We start from the raw sequence: 19542 nt of genomic DNA on the forward strand, positions 1-19542 counted from the left end.
CAGATGACCTCTTGAGGTCTTTTATGGACAACCAAGGCCATTTGAGGTTTTCTATAGGCAACAGAAGACCTCTTGAGGTCTTCTATAGGCAACAGAAGGCCTCCTGAGGTCGTCCTAAGGCAACAGAAGATCTCTTGAGGTATTCTATAGGAAACAGTTAACGTCTTGAGGTCTTCTATATACATCAGAAGACATCTTAAGGTCTTCTATATGCAACAAAAGACCTCTTGAGATCTTCTATAAGCAACGGAAGACCTCTTGAGGTTTTCTATAGGCAACAGAAGACCTTTTGCGGTGTTCTATATGCAAAAGCAAACCTCTTGAGGTCTTCTATGGGCAACCAAGGCAGCAGATGACCTCTTGAGGTCTTTTATGGACAACCAAGGCCATTTGAGGTTTTCTATAGGCAACAGAAGACCTCTTGAAGTCTTCTATAGGCAACAGAAGGCCTCCTGAGGTCGTCCAAAGGCAACAGAAGATCTCTTGAGGTATTCTATAGGAAACAGTTAAAGTCTTGAGGTCTTCTATATAAATCAGAAGACATCTTAATGTCTTCTATATGCAACAAAAGACCTCTTGAGGTCTTCTATAGGCAACAGAAGACATTTTGAGGTCTTCTATAGGCAACAGAAGACCTCATGAGGTCTTTTATAGGCAACAGAAGACCTCTTGAGGTCCTCTATAGGCAACAGAAGACCTCTTGAGGTATTCTATAGGCAACAGAAGACCTCTTGAAGTCTTCTATAGGCAACAGAATACCTCTGAGGTTTTCTGTAGGTAACAGAAGGCCTCCTGACGAGTCCTAAGGCAACAGAAGACTTCTTTCGATCGCCTAAAAAGAACAGGACACCGCTAGAGATCTTTTTCTGTTGTCTACAGAAGACCTCAAGAGACCTTTGGTTGTCTATAGAAGATATCAAGCGGTGCTCTGTTCTTTATAGGCGACCGAAAGAAGTCTTCTGTTGCCTTAGGACTACCTCAGGAGGCCTTCTGTTGCCAATAGAAGACCTCAAGAGGTCTTCTGTTGCATATAGTAGACCTCAAGAGGTCTTCTGTTGCCTATAGAAGACCTCCTGAAGTATTCCAGAGGAAACAGTAGACTTCTTGAGGTCTTCTATATACAATAGAAGCCCTTTTGAGACCTTCTTTCGACATATAGACAACAGAAGACCTCTTGAGGCCTTCTATAGATAACCGAAGACCTTTTTAGGCCTTCTATAAGCAACCGACATCTTTTGATATCTTCTACAGACAACCGAAGACCCTTTGAGGTCTTCTATGGACAGCAGAATACTTCCTAAGGTCGTTTATAGGCAATAGAAGACTTCTGTTGGTCTTCTATAGACAACTCTATACCACTTGAGGTCGTATATAGACAATAGAAGACATATTGAGACCTTTTATAGATAACCGGAGACCTCTTGAGGTCTTCTATAAGTAACAGAATACCTCTATAGAAAACCTCTTTAGCTCCTCTATAAACAACAGAATATTTCTTGAAGTTTTCTGTATGCAACAGGAGACCTTTTAAGGCCTTTTAATGATAACAAAAGACCTTTTGAAGTCTTCTATAAACAATGGTACTCCTTTAGAGGCTTCTGTAGACAGAAAACACATTGAGTACTTCTATAGACAACGGAAGGCATTGAAAACAGAATACCTACTGATATTATTTTTAGACGATAGAGAACCTGTTGAGGTCTTCTATAGAAAGCTTAGACATATTGAGGCCTTCCGTAGGCAGAAGATGTCTTCAGGAATTCTATAGACAGAATACCATTTGGGTACTTCTTTAGACAACAGAAGACTTCTTAAGGTCTTCTTTAGATAACATAAGGCCTCCTGAGGTCGTCTCTAGACAACAGCAGACCCTATGAGGTCTTCTATGGACAGCACTAGACCTCTTGGGTGTTATTTAGACAATAGAAGATCTCATAAGGTAAACTTTAGTAAGCGGAAGGCCTCTAGAGCAGTGCCGAACATACCCTTGTCGCTGCTTACGAAGTTTTTCGGCAATTCACACACACGACCCGCACGCAAAGAAAGAGCGTACGAAAGAGCAAATGTTTTTATTTGTTTTTGTTTTGTAGCTTGCGTGCATACAAACTTACTAACACACTGTCATAAATTGCTATTGTTTTGAACACATTCACATTTTTGGCTGCCCTCTTCGTGGTCGGCACTGCTCTAGAAGTCTTCATAGGCAACAGAATGCATCTTGAGGTCTTCTTTAGCCAACAGAAGGTCTCTTAAGGTCTTCTATAGACAAAAAGGGCTTCTTGAGGTTTTCTGTAGACCACAGAAGACCAGTTGAAGTCTTCTATAAGCAAAAGAAGACCATCTGAGGAAGACTGAAGACTTAGTGACCACCTTATTGAGGTGCGGAGCTGTCCTCATGTATCCATAAATATTTCCTTACTGCCTACTGACACTTTGGTCACCATGCCTTTTTTTACCAATTAAAAGTCGATAGTCGATGGTGTTAAAATGTACGACATTTTTTTGTTTTATTTTATACATAGGTATCATTTGGTGGTTTTCCCCCAGCTTATTTTCCACAAACCAAACCTTTTGCATGGAACTGTTATCGCATCTAATCGTATAACCCATTAGAGAATTCTAATAATAATCGTGTGTGCACTTCAAGTGACCCCTATTTTATGGAAGAAAACAAAATAAAAAAAAAAACATTTTGCTAAAAATACTTATCCCTTTCCCAAATACGAAAAATTCAAATAATACTTCATTGATATCTTATCTCAAAACGGCCGGCCATAGCCTCCCTCACTATGCCGCCTCTGTAATCACTGCACTCTGCTGGGCAGACATTTATTTTTATCGGCTACTAATTGTACAACAAATGGTTAGGATACTCGGTTGCTCTCTCCCGCTCTCCGTTATTGTCGGCACAATAAGTTACACAGAATCTCATAGTCTTGTTATGATGCAAAGAGAAACTCCCACCCATTGTTTGTTTATTTGGGTTTCTTGCGATAATCACCATCATCATCATAATTCCTGCTACTGTCGCCTGTCTCCGACTATAAACCCAGCTTATCACCTTCTTAAACAATCAACAACAAAATATCCTCAGGAAAAAAACCCATATGGAGAGTGGCATATCAATGATGTCGTTTTTGAGATGATGGCACATTTACGAAACGAACAAGAACAGCACGAAATTTTGAAAGACTATTTACCGCCATCCTCAATAATCACAATAATAATAACAAATACGACTTCTTATCACTCAGAGGGTGATTGGGCATCATTTTTCATGGTTGTTGATATTTGGCTTGGTACAGTGAGAGTTAGGAGTACATAATGCCTATCCAGATGAGAACACAACATACCGCAAGTACACAAATAAAGGTTTATGTAGCTGATAATGACACAAGGGCAAAGAGAAAGTTAGTGCAACTAAAGGAGATGGAGTTTGTTTATTTTTCAGTGACTTTTGACATTTGCTGAAATTCCAAATAGCGCCAAATATATTCACCAGAAGACCTGAAAGTCTTCCCAAGAAGACCAGAAAGAAATAACTTCACACAAATGCCTATAAGGTCTTTCCTCTAAATTCTTCTCATAGAGAACAACAAGGTCTTCTTATTCTACGGGCAGCAGAAGACATGTTGAAGTCTCCTAAAGACAACACAAGGCATCTTGAGATCTTATATAGATAGGCAACAGAACACAGTTCAGGAAAGTGACTGCTTCGACGGGATGTAACCACAGATCCACTGGAGTTAGATGAGTAGGTTTGGCGGGGCAGTTGAACAGGTGTTTTGTGTCGTGCGGGCCCATGCCGCATACTGGGCAGATGTCTTACACGGCGTTGTCGATTTCCGCCCAATAAGAATTTAGGTGACTGCAATATCCCGACCGTAGTTGAGCCAAAACTACTCTAGTTTGTCGTGGCAGCTAACGCTCCTCAGCTGCGATAGATGGGGGATGTACTCCGAGGACTTTATTTACACTATATTTGCTTATGGCCTTAGCAACTGCATCCGTGTGAATACTATTTAAACCTGCTTGATATATCTGTTGATCTAGGGGTTCTCCCCTATATTGTTGGACCTCCCTCTCTGGAGCATGAATATCCTTTCTGATATGCCTGAATGTGTCGGGCCTAGCCAACAGATGGTGATTGGGATGGCTCACACGGTAACACCCAAGCAAGTACTACAACGAAAGCATATCATTGTGTTGCTTTATTGGAAGAATCTTTGCCTCCTCATGTAGATGGTGCACTGAAGACTTGAGAAGGTACCCAGTTGCTGTTCTCAGGGCGGCATTCTGACAGGTTTGAATCATTTTCCAATTCGTACAACATAATGCGGTGCCAGGCATAGCTTACCACAGACCGACTTATCGCTTTATATGTGGCCAACAAGGTTTCTTTATCTGCACCCCAAGTTCTGCCGGCTAGGGACTTGAGGACCTTGTTCCTACTTATCAGTTTATCGCAGATAGATGTGGAGTGCGCACACGACTTGAAAGTAGTGTCGAATGTGACCCCTAACATTTTTGGGGCAGTTTGTGGCCGGAATTCTGCTACAATCGACCACGACATTCAATTCTTTTCCAAACTGCGATGTCCATGTGGAGAACAGGGTGGCTGTAGATTTTATGGCGGAAATTTGCATATTCCTCGAGTGGAAAAAGGTGGTAAGATCGGTTAAATAGGAGTTCAGTCTCTCGCAGATGTCATCAGGGAAGGTACCTGACGCCAGGATAGTGCAATCATACGCATACGGAATACAGAAGAGGTAGAGGTTAAACAGTTCCGGAGATATCAACCCACCTTGGGGAACTCCCAGTTTGGGTTTCCTGAATTCCACGTACGACTAGCGTCCGCACATACTATCCAACGTTTCAAGCTTGCCCGAGGGTTGTCTGCTCAATGTCCTCAAACAACGTGGAGTGCCTGACTGTATAAAAGGCTTTTGATAAGTGAAGCGCCACCATCACTGTTATATCACACGGCTGCCTCTGGTTGAGTCCTTGACGAATATATGTGGAGTGCTGTGCTGCTTACGGAATCCATGCTGATGATCGGCAACTTGATAGCTATTCCTGATACTGGGGAGGACTAAAGGTAGAAACACAATGAAATACGCCGCTTTTTCACGCTCAGTTTCATGTGAAAGATTAAAGGCCAAGTACTACCTAATTCAAATGTATTAGGTAGCATTTGAATTAGGTAGTACTTGGCCTTTAATCCTTTACATGAAACTGAGCGAGCAAAAAGCGGCGTATTTCATTGTGTTTCTACCTTAAGACCTCAAGGGTCCTTGCTACGGGCGGCAAAAGCGAAATCGGCCTGTACGATTAACTTTTGCTGGCATCCTTGCCTGGCTTCCGTAGGGGGACCACCCTGTCCATTTTCCAGACTTCGGGAACAAAGAGGGTGGCTAGCGACAAGTTGAGAACTTTAGTGAGATACTCCACTCCCGGCTCATCCAGCTGCTTCAGCATTTCCATGGAGATTCCATCAGGGCCCAACGCTTTGGATGATTTAGCGTTACTGATGGCATTCGCAACATCATCCATTGTAAACTGTGGTGGTTCATCCCCTGCAGGAAGAAATCTGAGGCGACGTAATACTCTCCTCTTCGCCCTGTCGATTGAAATAACTTGCGCAGCTCTTCGGGTTAGTCAACGTTACGTTGCCAAACATGACTGAGCTCCTATCTTCCATCCTTCCAGGGTTCGAGAGTGACTTAACCTTTGCCCACAATTCACTTATACCGGCTCCAATGTTGCAACTCTTCAGATGATTTAAACACTTGTTCCGCTTATGTTCGCCGACCAGCCTGTTAACTTCCAGTGTCAGCTCCCAGACTCTGGGGTCATTGGGGTTGGGCACGACGAAGCTCATCACGCTCATTTGCTAATCCCGTCGCCTCTCCTGGAAAGTTTGGTCTTACTTCGTGTATTCGACCAGCAGGGATATGGCGAGCGCCTGCAGCAGTGATTATGTCTCGGAACGTCCTTTCCGCTACCCGAACATCAGAAGAATTGGGCAGTTCTCTGAAGCGGTGATTGTTGAACTCTCTGAAACTCGGCCAATCAGCTTTCCTATGATTGACGAAGGTGATGAAATCGGTTGGTCTGCTAATGGAGACAATTATGGGGAGATGGTCTGATGCAAGGAAAATGGCGGGTTGCCAGGTGACGTCATTTGTCAGACCAGGTGACACGGTGGTTATGTATGGCCTCTAATTCTGGTAGGGTCGTCCTCATTGACCATGCAAAACGTAGAGCTATCAATCTGCTCAGCCAGCGCAGTACCCCTCTGGTCGTTTCCGAGGGCCACATCTCATGATGCGCATTAAAGTCCCCCAGGACCAGACGATTATGACCTTAAAAACGGGCCAATGTAATCTGAGATACAGCTATTTCTCGGCGGGATGTATACGTTCAGCAACTCTATCTCGGCAGTTCCACACCTGACTGCTACCCCCATACATTCCATGTACGGGTAATTAGAGACGGGCTCAAGCGAGATAGGTCTGTATTGGACAGACTGGTGCAATAGGAAAGCTAATCCCCCACCTCCACTTCAGGTGCGATCCTTCCTTAACACTACAGTTGTTGTTGAGCCGGGTTTCTTGCATCGCCGCGACCTTGATGTTCTTCTACTATTTCCTCGTCATGTGGTCTTCTAAACCTCTTGAAGTATTCTATAGACAGCAGAGGACCTCTTGAGGTATTCTGGGCACAATAGAAGACCACTTGAGGTCTTCTATAGATAACAGAAGACCGCTAGATAACAGAAGGCGCCTAGACGTCTTCTATAGGCAACAGAAGACCTATTTTTGTGTTCTGTATACAACAGAAAATCTTTCATGTGGTCTTCTATAAGACCTCTTCAAGTTTTTTATTGACAATAGAAGTTCTCTTTATGTCGTCTATAGACAAGAGAAGACCTCTCGAGGTCTTCCATAGATCACCGAAGACCTCTTGAGGTCTTCTATTGACATGAGAACCCCTTTCCATTTTTTATTGACCACAGATGGCCTCTCGAAATATTCTATAGACAGCAGAAGACATCTTGAGGTCTTCTATAGACCATAGAACATCTTTTGAGGTCGTCTATAACAATCTATAGACTTGCGTAAGTCTTCCATTGACACCAGAAGGCCTCTACAGGTCTCCTAAAGACGGCAGAGGTCTTCTATAGACCACGGAAGACCTCTTGATGTCTTCTACGGATAAAGGCCTCTTCGGGTGTTCTATAGACAGAAGAAGACCTCTTTAAAGGCCGCGGCACATACGGTCTGCTGTGAGTCGCGTCACACGTTAAAAACAACAACCACATGAAAAATGTGTAAGTGATGCCAAGTTTTTTCCTGAAGTTTTCATGTGGTTGTTGTAACACGACACTCAACGGACAGTATGTTTCGCGGCCTTAAGTCTGCTATGGACCCCAGAAGACCCCTAGAAGTCTTCTATAGACAACAGAAGAGCTCTTGATATCTTCTATAGAGTTCTTCTGAAGGCAACTCAACCCAACAGAAGACCTTTTAAGGTCTTCTATAGACAACAGAAGACCTCAGGTAGTTTTCTATAGCCAATATAAGACGTCTTTATTGACAACAGAATTCTACTTCAGGTCTTATATCGACAAGAGAAGACTACTTCAAGTCTCCCTGCAGGCAACGGAAGGCTCTCGAAGTATTCTATAGACAACAGAAGACACCCTGAGGTTTTCCAGAGACAGCTGAAGACAACCTGAGGTCTTTTTAGATAAGGTCTTCTCTTGTCAATAGAAGACCTTAGGAGGTGTTCTGTTGTCTGTAGAAGACTTCGGGAGGCCTTCCGTTGTTTGTAGGAGACCTGAAGAGATCTTCTCCTGCCAATAGAGGACCTCAAAAGTTCAAGAGGTCTTCTGTTGTTCTCAAGAGATTTTTTGTTGTCCATAGAAGATCTCAAGAAGTCTTCAGCTGTCTATAGGAGACCATAAGAAGTCTTCTTTTATTTTTAGGACGCCTCAATAGGCCTGCTGATGTTTATAGAAGACTTCAAGTGTTCTTTTGTCTCTAGAAGACCTCAAGAGGTCTTCTGTTGTCTGCAGGAGACCTGAGAATACCTTATTAAATTCTCCTAAATACAAAATAAGGTATTCTCAGGTCTCCTGCAGACAACAGAAGACCTCTTGAGGTCTTCTAGAGACAAAAGAACACTTGAAGTCTTCTATAAACATCAGCAGGCCTATTGAGGCGTCCTAAAAATAAAAGAAGACTTCTTATGGTGTCCTATAGACAGCTGAAGACTTCTTGAGATCTTCTATGGACAACAAAAAATCTCTTGAGAACAACAGAAGACCTCTTGAACTTTTGAGGTCCTCTATTGACAGGAGAAGATCTCTTCAGGTCTCCTACAAACAACGGAAGGCCTCCCGAAGTCTTCTACAGACAACAGAAGACCTCCTAAGGTCTTCTATTGACAAGAGAAGACCTCTTCAGGTCTCCTACAGATCTCTAAAATGTAGTATAGACAATAGAAGACATCTGGAGGTCGTCTAAAGACCGCAAAATACCTCTGAAGTTCGTACTCTTGAAGTCTTCCATAACAACAGAAGAACTCTTCTGATCTCCGATATACAAATTAACGCCTCTTCAGGTCTCCCATAGACAGCAGAAGACCCCTCGAGGTTCTCTATAGACAACGGCAAACCTCTAAAGGTCTTCTATAAACCACAGAAGGCTACTCAGGTCTTCTAAAGCTTACGGAAGAACTACTCAGGTCTCCTATAGACAAAAGAAGTCTTTATGTTTCTATAGACAGCAGAGCACCTCTCTAGGTGTTCTGTAGACCACAGAAGACCGCAAGAGCTCTTATAAAAAAAATATAAGACCTCTTGATGTCTTCTTTAGACAAAAGAAGACCTCCTGAGATCTTCTGTAGACAAAAGAAGACCTCCTGACGTCTTCTATTGACAACAAAAGACCTCTTGAAGTCTTCTACAGACATTGGAAGACCTCTTGAAACTTCTATAGACAACAGAAAACCTCTTCTATAGAACACAGAAGATCTCTTGAAGGCCTCTTGAAGTCTTCTATTGACCACTGGAGACCTCTTCATGTCTTCCATTGACAACAGAAGGCCTCGTGAGGTGTCCTATAGACAAATGAAGACCCTTTGAAGTCCTCTACAGACAACAGTAGACCCCAGAGACCTCTTTAAGTCTCCTGTAGACAGCAGAAGACCTTTCGAGGTCAGCAGAAGACTACTCGAAGTCTTCTGTAAACCACAGAAGACTTCTTCTTGTAACAACATAAGACATCTTGTAGTATTCCATATACCAAAAGTCTTCTCATATAAGTCCACAAGGTCTTCGTATGGAGGACATCAGGTCTTCTTAGGAAAGACCTTGATGCTGATGCTAGGGTATTTTCCACAAAAGGCGTATTTACACCGCTCTTTTTTAAATATCTAATTTAAGAGAACACAATTCTCTAACAATTCTTTAACAAAAGAGTCCCATTCACAGATATGAGAGATTTTTTTTCATATCTATCAGATACTCATACTCAGCAAGAGTATCTGAAAAATACACAACTGCAACAACAACAACAACAGACACCAGCAGAAAACCACCAAGCAACAGCTCGCTACAAGTGAATGACCAAAAACGACAGCCACTCAATGGGGAGTTGTTAAGTGACTGTGTAAGCGATCGGTACGTTAAAGCGCTTGATCAGAATAGCGTAGCGGTTTGTAAAAAGTTTGAAATAAAAGCGATAACAAAAACGGCAAAGCGGATAAAACCCAACAAAAAAATACGGTCAAAAGGAAAAAATAATTTAAAAACAAAACGTCACAAAAATTTCAAACACATTTTTTGCAAAAAAGAAGAAAAAAATAAAGTGAAATAAAAACACGTTTTTTCCGTGAGAAAGTGAAAAAATTGTGAATTTGCAATAAATTTGATTTTATTTCTGAGTTGCTGAAACGAAATAGAAGAAATAATGTATGTTTATTTTATTTGTTATGTGTGTTTTTCTCTTTCTCTAATTTTTCTTAACTAAACAATTAATATTTTATCTAAGAAACCAATGAAAAATTATATTAAAAAAAACAACAACAATAATTAAATTATATAAAAAAAATAATTTATATGTTTGTGTCGATGTGTGTATTGAAAAGAAAGAAAAACGAAAAAAATCCCATATGTATTTTATTGAGTGCAAAAATTAATTATTTTATGGTTTGTACAGATCGTGTGTTCAGTAATAGATTGATGTATGTATGTACGTGTGTACATATTGTCCATACATATGTATATAAATTATTTATGAATATCTTTTACTATACGTCCGGCAGCGCCTTCCCATCATATTCATAATCAAAACTTACAGAAAGCAGAAGCCACACCAGCAGCAGCAGCCTAACAAATCGAAATTAATAAATTACAGGCGAACGTGGTTAAAAGACACAGCGGACCTTCAACATTTAGAAGTCTTTTTTAAGATCTGTAGAAGGTCCTTATTCTACACAAGACTTTTACGCAGTCTTATATCTATGACGGACCTTTAGGAGATCTTCGATCTATAGAAGACTTTTAGAAAGTCTTCTATGTATGGAAGGTTCATTCTGTAGACGATCTTCTATCTTTAGAAGATCTTTAAGAGGTCGTGTATCTACAGAAGACCTATTTTCTATTTACAAAAGACCTTTGAGATGTCGTCTATCCTTAGAAGACCTCTTGTCATCTTATATAGACAACAGAACGCATCTTGAAGACGTTTTGGGATATTCTCTACACAACAGAAGTCTTCTGGAGATCTTCCATAGACAACAGAATCCTCTTGAGGTCTTGTATAGGCGACAGAAGGCCTCTTGATGTCTTCTATAGGCAAGAAGGCCTCCTCAGGTCTCCTATAGACATAATAAGACTTCTTTTAAGTATTCAATAGAGAACAGAAGACTTCTTAAGATCTCCTATAGGCAGCAAAAGACGTCTAAGGGCCCTTCAACATTTAGAAGACTATTTTATGATCTGTAGAAAGTCTTATAACTACACAAGACTTTTACGGAGTCTTCTATCTTTAGAAGACCTTTAGAAAGTCTTCTGTAGAAGACATTTAGAAGGTATTCTATCTGTATAGGACCTTTAGAAGGTCTTCTTTCTGTAGAAGGTCTTCTATCCATAGAAGATCTTTGAGATGTCGTCCATCTATAGAAGACATTTGAAATGCCTTCTATCTACAGAAAACCTTTGAGAGGTTTCGTATCTATAGAAAACCATTGAGAGTCTTTATATGACTTTCAAGAGGTCATCTATCTTTAGAAGACCTTTTACTGGTCGTCTATCTTTAGAATACCTTTAAAAGGTCTTCTGTCTTTAGAGGACCTTTGAAACGTCTTCTATCTATAGAAAAACTTTGAAAGGTCTTCTATCTATAGAAAAACTTTGAAAGGTCTTCTGTCTTTAGAGGACATTTGAAAGGTCTTCTATCAACAGAAAACCTTTGAAAGGTCTTCTATATATAGAAGACTTTTGAGAGGTCTACTATCAATTGAAGATCTTTGAGAGGTCTGCTATCTTTGGAACACCTTTTAAAGGTCTTCTACCTTTAGAAGACCTTTGGGAGGTCTTCTATCTTTAGAAAACCGTTGAGAGATCTTCTATCTATTGAATATCTTTACGAGGTCTGCTATATACAGAAGACCTTTGAGAGATATTCTATCTATAGAAAGCCTCTGACAGGTCTGCAACATATAGAACACCTTTGACAGGTCTTCTGTACGTAGAAGTTTTACTATCTATAGAATATCTTTATGAGGTCTTCTGTCTTTAGTCGACGTCTGAGACTAACAGGCCTTCCTTCTATCTTTGTGCGGATTACAATTTGCAGTAATTTATATTTTTGATTTCGCATTATATGCCCCAAATACGCTGTCTTTCGTCTTTTTATAACTGAGGTAAGTTCTCTTTCGCAGTGCATCCTTCTTAGAACATCGGCATTTGTCACATGGGCTGTCCAAGGAATTTTCAGAACTCTCCTATAAATCCACATTTCAAAAGCTTCAAGTCTTCTTATATCAGCAGTTTTTATGGTCCATACTTCCATTGCGTACAATAGCACTGTTTCAAGATTAATGTCATGACTCGTAAATACTCGCCTGTATTTTGAAAATGCTTCTCTGGCCAGTTCAGTTATTGTAATTCCTAGATATTTGAAACTTTTAACCCTCTCCATATTGGTATGGAGAGATTTAGGCGATATTCTCAGGAGTTCCTCTTTTATAGAAGACCTTTGACAGATCTTGTATCAAATGAAGGTGTTTCGAAGGCATTTTTCCATATGAAAATCTTCTATACTTATTTTAGAAAAAATGTTTTAGTTCCAGGAAGACTTCGTTGTCATCTATGTGATGACCCTCTGGCCTTCTAATCTTGTGGTCTTTGATAAGAAGACTACTGGGCTTCTGAAAAAATACTTTCTGACAATCTATGGAAATACACCACGAGCTTTTCCATATGATCTACTCGTGCCCTTCTACAAGTATACCATTCGGCCTTCTCTAAAAGAAGTTGTTGGTTTCTATTTGGAGACCTTGTGGTCTTCTGTAGAAAATCCTGTTCTGGCCTCAATAGAAGGTTGGATTGTATCGTGCTTGGTCTGTACCGTTCGTTCAAAACGGGTTCTCCTACGTCTTTGTCTAAATAATGTTTTTCTTTTATTCTCTTACTGTGGTCCATTGAGTGTTATTTTCCACAGGCCCTACAATCGTTTCAAACTCAGATGTGCCAACTTTTTGTTCACTTTTGCATTCTCCAGTGAAATTGAGGCAGTTCCAGAGTTATCATGTATTCTGTAGCGAAAGCCGCTTCTGCTTCCAATTTTGGATGAGCAATATGTTAATCGTCATCTTCTCCATTTTGGCCTCCCTTGTTGTTTCTTTTTTGAAAGAAATTCGCTGTGGCGTTAACAAACTTGGGTAGGCTGCGTTTTGCCATTCCCTGGTTTTGAAAGAATTCTTGGAGCTCTTTGTCCTTCTTCCACTCGTTTGCGTTATCGTGATTCATTGTAATTTGATCCCAACTTCAAGACATCCTATGTTTTAATAGGACAGAGGCACCTATTCAGGTTCCAGAATGTAGAGCATTCTTCAAGACTTTCTAGATTTTGAGAGAACGGGGCATAAACCATTTCACTTACCCAGGTTCCAGAATACTACAACTGTCTGGACAGGAGATCAAGACAAAACTGAAAGCGTTATTCAAGACTTCCGAGGTTTTGAAAGGACGGAAGCAGAAGCCATTTCATTAAGATTTCGCTCCACTTACTCAGGTTCCAGAATACTACAACTGCCTGGACAGTAGATCAAGACAAAACTGAAAGCGTTATTCAAGACTTCCTAGGTTTTGAAAGGACCGAGTCAAACCCATTTCATTTAAATTTCGGTCCACTCACTCAGTTTCCAAAATACTACAACTGCCTGGCCAGGAGATCAAGACAAAACTAAAGGCGTTATTCAAGACTTCCTAGGTTTTGAAACGACGGAGGCAGAAGCCATTTCAGTAAGATTTCGCTCCATTACTCAGGTTCCAGAATACATACTACAACTGCCTGGACAGGAGATCAACACAAAACTGAGAGAGTTCTTCAAGACTTCCTAAATTTTAATAGAATGGAAGAAGAAGCCATTTTAGGATTTTTCTCCACTTATTCAGGTTCCAGAATACCAAAACAATCAGTCTATGAATTCCCAACAGGATTGAGCTTTCTTCAAGACCTGCAAGGTTTTAGTAGGAAAGCCATTTCAGTTAGTTCTTACTCAACTTACTCAAGTACCAGAGTGCAACAACTGCCAGGCCAAGAGAGCAATTAACGTAATATTTCGTGTTCCGAATTAAGATTGTACTGGTCTCGATCAATGCCAATAAAGGAGAAAAGATGGGTTACTGCCGCTACTTCTGAAATCAGACTCAGCTAAATTTATTTCTAGATTTCACTTACGAAAAAATGATGTTTACTATGGCATTTGTATTTTACATGATTCTCGCCTTGACGGATCTACAATGAGGCAGTGATGCCTTTGGGATTAGTCCATATTTACATTAGGCAATTTTCCTTGCGGCAATTGTCAGTTTATGGGTGAGAGAGGGTGTTGAGAGGCAAAGGGATACCATATACCTCACCTCTCTCTCCATCAAACTGACAATTGCCGCATGGAAAATTGCGTAATGTAAATATGGACTTACTTAGAGAGCTACTAGAGAATGGTTGCCCTTCACAGTCCTTCCAGGTCTATCCCACAGTCACCAATTCGAAGATCCGCTGTATGGGTTTCACTTTCCTTTTGGTAAGGGGGATGAGATATATATTTTACCAGAAAAAAGTTTCTGGTAAGACTTTGTTGTTATTCCAATTCTATACAACATGGGACTGTTGGCCTAATGTGCGATAACTTAGAACGATCAGTGAATTGGGAGCATGTAACACAAATGGTACAATGATGGATCTGTCTAATCACCACAATTACATGGGAAAAGCTTTCTCAATGCTGGTAAAGGGCAACATATTCACGTGTGAAAGATCATAAAGCTCTCCTAGAGAGTGATTGCCTACCACAGAGCTTCCAGATCTATCCCACAGTCACCAAGTCGAACATCTAATGTATGTTTTTCACTTTCCTTATGATAAGGGGAATGAGGTCTATCTTTCACGAGAAAAAGTATTCGGTAAGATTTCGTAGTTGACATCACCATACAACAGTTTGCCCAATGTGCGATAATTAAGGCACGATCTGTGAATAGGGATCATGCCGTCAAAATATTTATGTCTGAAAGTGCTTCAGATAAGATCATAAAGATCTGTGATGATGTGGAGAGTTGAGATTTTCCACTTTCCTTCACCACCAGTCCGTTGTTCTCTTTCGAGTATATTATATTATTTCCGTCAGCAATGTATCATCTCTCCATTATTTATTCTTCAAGTGTTATTTATATAAGCTGAAAAAATAAAAAAAAAATATTTATAAACGAAAAATTATTAAATCACATGACACTTTTGACCCACCTTGCAGTTTCGTTGAGGTTTAATCGTTCCTTTAAAGTTGAAAACCTTCCAATCGAATTCCTTAAAAAAGCATTGCTTGTCCCTTTGTCATAATGAACATGGCACAATCATACAGGTACCCGCATCAGCCCAGCTGATGTACTGTGAGCTGTCAAAAAAGTTGTTGTAATTGAAAACACAAAATTAAAAAAACAAAAATTTAAAAGAAAAACTGTGAATTTTTGACGGATTTTTGTTATAATGTGTTTATTAATAACTGCCTAACAAAATTTTGTTGAAAAAAATGTGTGAATCGCTTTATTTTTGTAAAACATTTTTGACATTTCACAGTACTGAACTCGGTTTTGTTGTAGTTGTTTGCTGATGCATCTACCTGTTAATTGTGCCATGATAATGAATTATAGTGATTCCACTGTATTAACAATTTTAATTATCCAAACTTGTGTGCTGCTGGCTGGCTGATTGTTGGTGTTGTTTTTGTTTTATAAATGCGAATCCAATGCGAATACATCATCGAATTGCCCAGTATCTCTACAAAAATTCATTCGGCAAAACGTAATCCAGTGAAATAGAGAAAGAAATTGTGTGACCGAGAGTGGAGAGTGAGAAGAGTGTAAAGTGGGTGTTTTGTTTTTCGTAGCTAGTAGTTAGTGATGACCTTGTGTTTTTGTTGCCATTGTTGTGTTTGTTTAGTTTTGGTTAACTGAATTGTTGTGTGGCTGACTGACTCTGTGGCTATGTGTTGTTGTTTTTTTTGCTTTTGTTGCAATTTTGTTTTTCATATAATAAAATTCCAATTTGTTGTTTACCTTTTTCCTGGTATTTCGGCGTTTCAGTCGCAACAACATTTCCACCTGACATACCAATATTATCAGGTAAATACCAGTTAAGTCCCCAATTGGAATACATCATTATTGGGTGCCCTTTTTCTCAATTTTTCGCTCTCTTTTTATTCGCTCCGCAATAATAAAAACCGATATCAGCTAATCAGTGACACCTTGCTTATCGGTTCATTTGAATGGGTGGGAGTCTTTTGTTCTCCCTTTCTGTCTCAGACACTTTGATGACATTCAGAGTATGGCTGGATGCCACATACTTGTTGACAAATTAAACGTTAGAGTATGAGAGATATAATTATTCTATATCTCTGGTTATTGCTTGTCAAAATAATAATTATCTCTCCAAATTTGATGACTGCGAATTGAAATTAAGCCGCTCTTCTTTTTCATTTAAACTTGTTTTAATTTGTATTGTTAAACTTCCATGTTTGTGAAAATAACAAGTTTTTTTAAATGTTTTGTTTATTCAATTGCAAATTAAGCACTAAGGAATTAACTAAGGCCGTATTTACATCAAGCCGTTTTTTTTATAAAATGCATCACAAAAGTCAACCGAAGTAATGCAATAGAGCAATTTCACTGAAATTTTGCGTTTTTTTGGGAAAACACATAATTTCAAGAAATTATTATTTGCCATATTTCAACACCTCACCTGTTATTAATAGAAAAAAAGTACATAAATTCCGCGAGCACAAAACAACATAAATGTCAATCAAAAGAACAAACAACATTTCATCAATCACAGTGGCAATATATGAGAACAAATTTTCCTGAAAATCAATATACGTTTCAAACTTCCGATTCGTGGAAGTTAGCTGTGGATAATTTATAATAAAATCAATAAATTCTTTGGAAATATCCAACAAAGTTGTAAGATGAAAATATAATAATGTTGAAGCATTTAGGGGGCATTAGTATTACAAAGCGAAAGGTGAAATTGTTGGAGTGTAGTGAGACTAAAACGCATTTTACATTCAACATGTTTTATAACAAATACATCATTTAAGTTGCCAATTCCATACCCAGCAAAAAAGTTTGGAAGTAGTGCAATGCTGAGTTATGATTTCAATACATACAAAATGCACTGCGCTCGATACATTTTGGAAGCACTCGCTTAAAGATCCCTAGCAAAGCAAGCCAATTTTTTGATCCCTACAGTCGCAATCTTTTTTTCTGAACACAAGAGTGTTAAAATTCTAAGAATTTGTTTTATAAAAAATAAAGAAATACAAACTAAAGTTATGAACATTGCTGTAATTCACGAGACGCAAATTATTTTTGAAGTGGAGTTGGAGTTTTTTGGAAATCTGAACTGAAGTACTAGGAGGAAAAATGAAAAACCATTTCGATGATGAAGCAATATCAATTTCGATGTTATAAAAAACAGAGTAGAGGAAGTAAACTTAGTTACGATCAAATTTAATGGAGCGTTTTTATAATTTGTTTTAATGTAATAAAGTCAATATTCTTGTTTTACACGAATAAGCAATGTATTTTATTTATTTTGGGATATTTGCAATGGCTTGCATTTTATAACATCTTTAGACTGCATTTAAATTCAATCCAAAACACTACATCAAAGGCTGTGATTTGGATCGAAAATGGAGTGCATCCTAGCTGTGTTCCGTGGAAGCAAAATGGAGTGCATCCTAGCTGCGCGCTCTCTTGTAAAATTCATAGGTGAATTCATAGGAAAAGATGTACTCCAGCGGCAATTGTTCTGTGATTTAACTGCATCCGCGGATGCAAACTTTTTGCTGGGTACAATCAAGTAAATGACGTAAACTCCCAAAACAGCTGTTTTAAGTGCAAGAGTAAAATACGTTTAACATAAGCGCAGGCATTTGCCAAAGATGTTTTCATTAATTAAGAACGAAAGTTAGAGGTCTAAAGGCGATCAGATACCGTCGTAGTGCCAATTTTTAAATGATATATAAGGATAAAACTGATCTGCTATTAGCTGCTGGTAAGTTCACTCAAGGCGATTGGTGGAATAATAAAGAGTTAATGATTGATGTGGAACCAGTTTGAGAACATTAGTATTACGAAGTGAGAGGTTAAATACTTGGACCATCGTAAGACTAACTTAGACGCAAGCATTTACCAAATATGTTTTCATTAATTAAGAAGCAAAGTTAGAGGTTAAAAGACTCCGTCGTGGTTCCAATTATAATCGATTTATGAAGATGAAATTGGTCTGCTATTAGCAGTTGGTAAACTCAGATATGAAGCAATCATAAGAAATTTTGGGCACGGAATAATGAAATAGGACTTCCGTTCGACTTTCTTTGGTTTTTAGACCATGATTTAATGACTGATGTGGAAGCAGTTTGGGGGCATATGTATTAAGAAGAGATAGGTGAAATTCATGGACCTTCGTAAGATGAACTTAAGATAAGATGAACCGTCCTAGTTCCCAGTTAGCAATCGGACGTAGTTACTATCATGATTCTCTCTGTCTCTTCCAAAGAAAACCAAAGCTTTTGGAATCTAGTGGAAGTATGGTTGCAAAGCTGATACTTAAATGTATTGACGGAAGGGCACAACAACCAGAGAGTTTTCCATCGATAGGAGTTCTTAAATTGTCTTCTATTCTGTGAAAAAAAAACTGGTATGCTGTAAGCTAATTATATTTTGATATTTAACGCCAATTATTTTAAATTTAGACAATAGAAATAAAAGTAATTTGCAAAAACGCAAAATTTAATAAATGTCAAACAACAGAACAAACATTTAATCAATCACAATGTCAATTTACGAGAGCAAATTTCCTGAAAATTTATAAAAATTTCAAACTTCCTATTCGTGGAAGTTATGGGTTCTATGAATTTCAATAAATGAAAATCGAAAGTTTACAATTAAATTAATAAATTCTTTGAAATCAACCAAACAAAGTTTGTGAACAAATGTAGCAGCAGTGCAAACAAATTGAAACAAACACTTGTCAATATGGTTGAAGATTAGGATTGTTTTTGGAAATTTTTGTTCTTATGTGCGTTAAATAACCACGGTATGGCCATGTTTGTATTATACCTTCTTCATGATGATTTTTTTTGAAATATATGCCATGGAATTGACATTTGAAACCCAGTGGGTTTGTTAAATCAGGTTATATGTAAACGTACTATATGTTTCGTATATTTTGTAACTTTGAATCACACACTGAAACTTTCGCACGAAACTGTCCCATTGTTTTGGCGATTTTCTCAAATATTTCTCCTTTTCTACAATTCTTAATATGGCGGTATAATTTTTATCGAATATACATTTAAGTAGTCTTTTGGGTATCTTCTAGATATCTATTTTAATTATTTTATGGATATTGAAATCGTCATGTAGAATTAGTTGTTTTTCAGGATGTTTACAAGACGTGATTTAGATCTCTACGGCAAAAAATAAAAGCTCTGCTATAGAACGGCTCCACATTTAGTCCCATAAAAGGAGACTACAAAATAAGTTATTATTATTCTCTTGGTCTAGACCATAGGATCTTTCTTTTTTATTACCAAGAAACATATTTTATTAAAAACATTTCTCTAGAATTTATTTTTTCTTTTAAATACCACACAAAAGATCTATTCTGGTCTTGAAAAAAAAACCAAACATTCCAAACCGTAACACAACTACCCATCCACACATCCATCTTTAACCAGTAAACCACATTT

The 19542-nt window shown here is 38.7% G+C and overlaps 1 protein-coding gene across 2 annotated transcripts in view; it reads left to right on the top strand.

Annotated features, from left to right (window-relative positions):
- Positions 1–9645: 9645 nt before the first annotated feature.
- Positions 9646–19542, top strand: part of RhoL (Ras-like GTP-binding protein RhoL) — a 34461-nt gene continuing 24564 nt past the window's right edge. Inside the window, exon 1 of one of the 2 annotated variants that reach the window (XM_073977733.1) lies at positions 9646–9979. The gene's annotated coding sequence lies outside the window, so the exon portion shown is untranslated. The remainder of the gene's footprint in view (positions 9980–19542) is intronic. The other variant, XR_012411804.1, reaches the window with a different exon arrangement.

The sequence above is a fragment of the Musca autumnalis genome, unplaced genomic scaffold (genome assembly GCF_047663935.1).
Source record: "Musca autumnalis isolate F117 unplaced genomic scaffold, ASM4766393v1 scaffold_1, whole genome shotgun sequence".
NCBI lineage: Eukaryota > Metazoa > Arthropoda > Insecta > Diptera > Muscidae > Musca > Musca autumnalis.